The sequence below is a fragment of the Leptonotus elevatus genome, chromosome 5 (assembly GCF_054856555.1).
Source record: "Leptonotus elevatus isolate MCC_2025b chromosome 5, RoL_Lele_1.0, whole genome shotgun sequence".
Classification (NCBI taxonomy): domain Eukaryota; kingdom Metazoa; phylum Chordata; class Actinopteri; order Syngnathiformes; family Syngnathidae; genus Leptonotus; species Leptonotus elevatus.
Window position 1 is genome coordinate 26,678,259 of NC_141243.1, and position 2,500 is coordinate 26,680,758.

At 37.2% G+C, this 2,500-nt stretch overlaps 1 protein-coding gene across 2 annotated transcripts in view; it reads right to left on the reverse strand.

The window, feature by feature from the left end:
- The window catches only part of top3b (DNA topoisomerase III beta), a 93,232-nt gene that overhangs the window by 42,584 nt on the left and 48,148 nt on the right, over nt 1–2,500 (reverse strand). The gene's annotated exons all lie outside the window — the stretch shown is intronic.

Here is a 2,500-nt window from a genome sequence, read left to right on the forward strand (position 1 = left end):
AGCACTTCTGGTTAATGCTTGCTCCATTATTAATAACAGAAATTAAAACTAATGGTTACATACGTTCACACATGAATACAGCTGCAATTAAACGTTTATTAAAGCCAGAAAAAGACCCCACCCTTCCAACAAGTTACCGTCCGATTTCACTTATTAACACTGATATTAAAATTATCGCTAAGGCTTTCGCATCTAGACTAGAAACAGTAATCTCGACAATCATTCATAGCGACCAAACAGGCTTTATTAAAGGTCATCTACTAATAATATTAGGAGGCTCTTTAACCTTATTAGCATGTCACAGCGGCATGATAAAAAGGCAGTTATATCGTTGGATGCAGAAAAAGCCTTCGACAAAGTTAACTGGTCCTTCCTCTTTGCTGTTTTAAATAAATGTGGCTTTGGGAAGTCATTTATTCACTGGGTGTCAGTATTATATGATTCTCCTAAAACTACAGTTACTACTAATGGGATTATTTCTCAGAGTTTTACTCTACAAAGAGGCACAAGACAGAGATGCCCACTGTCCCTGTTAAAAAGGTTCCAAATATTAATAGTCATCATTATTATATTTGTATATTTTCCATATTCCACGTTAAGAATAGAGTTACGTCATTATATTTACTTCTGTGATTCGCGTGTTGCATTCTGGGTCCATTACTTGTTGCGCAGCGGTTATTGTGCAGTTGGACGCCACCATGACAGAATGTGTTGCGAGCTGTGGTGATCGTGTGCATCCTTGACCAAAAGTGAGTACACTAAGGAGTGTTTTAGTTTATGTGTACCGTGTTTATTTGTCGCACTACCGTGTGTCTTGTGTGCCTTATTAAGCTCCGACGCCGATTTGATTGACAGCTCGTTGAGTACCTCGTTGAAGTTCGCTATGTAACTAACTAAGTGTCTTAAACACCATTTAACTACATAAATGTGTTCTCTTCTGCGTGTTGGACATTAGTAGAGAAGTTCACTAAAGTTTTGTGTGCTTATTTGCATGTTTTGTCCCACTTTGCACATAATGTCTGCTGTCAGTTTGGGACATTATGCTCTCAGTGTGCGGCGCCATTACGCGACGTTCACAATAATAAGTGATTCGTTACGTGCATCATACTTTTGAGTAATTAGCTCATGTTTGGTATGTTGTACAACTTTTGTGTGTGTTTATAGCCATTCATGTGCATAGCTAACATAGTGCTTGTTCATGTAAAATTTGTAATGTTGCAGCCCAGTTATTTAGCCAATCAATGTGTGCTATTAAATAATGCAATACTGTATTTGTGTTTATTAGGAATCAAGTATTTACACTCATACGCTGTATTGTTTTTCGGTTTATTGCAGAACCACACATTGAACCATACACACGTTGAACGATTCACACATTGAACCATACACACATTCCCACACACATAGATGATCAGACCATGCATACACTGTACTTCAGGATTACAAGCATCCATAGTTAGCCACAGTGCCTGCATCATAGCAGCCCATGCTGGTATGCCTGTACACTAAAGTGCAAATACTGTAACCGCCTCTTGCTGATGTTCCTGGATTAAAGCTGCCAATCTACATCTTCGCTCCACTGTTGCTTTGTGTTCTGGCGAAAAGAGATACTCTATTTGAATCGCACCTATACAGTCCAAAACTAGCCTCTCCAACAGTCCCCTTTATTATTTGCAATATTTATTGAGCCGCTTGCATTAGCTATATGCCAGGAAAGAAGGATTCAAGGAATTCACTCTGGGGTAACAGAACACAAAATTAATCTATATGCAGATGATATTTTACTTTATTTAGAAAAACTTGCTATTTCGTTAGGGGAAGTATTTAACTTAATAACAAAATTCTCACATTTATCAGATTATTCTATTAACTGGAAAAAATCAACACTACTATCTATTACAGAAAATTCATGGAACCCTGCAAGCCAGAACCCACACTACTCATTTCCTATAGGTAATTTAAAATACTTAGGCATACAAATCTCACCTAAACTAAATTATTTAATTCATTTAAACTTTACTCCACTTCTGGATAGCATTTATACTGACTTGGAGCGTTGGAATAATCTTCCCATTTCTCAACGAATAGCCACCAGTTTTACCCAAAATAAGTAAAAAAAAATTAATGATTCCATTTAAACCTACGTCTAACTGGTTCCAGTTGTTGGACTCGGCCATTACAAAATGTAACTGGAAAAAAAAACAGCAAAGATTTGTCCATCTACTCTTCAGAAAAGTAAATCCAAAAGGAGGTCTAGAGGCACCAAATTTTATGCACTACTATATAGCTAACCAGCTACAATATATCATTCTATGGGCACAACCCAACATAAATACTAACTGTTGGCTGCAACTAGAACAGAAGGATTGTAATAACCTCAGACTTTTAGATTTACTCTTTATTACAACATCGATTAAGCGACACAAATGTTTTAAAAACCCAATGATTTCCGCCACCCTGACTGCCTGGTGGAAGGCACTAGAAATGACAAGAGCCCAAT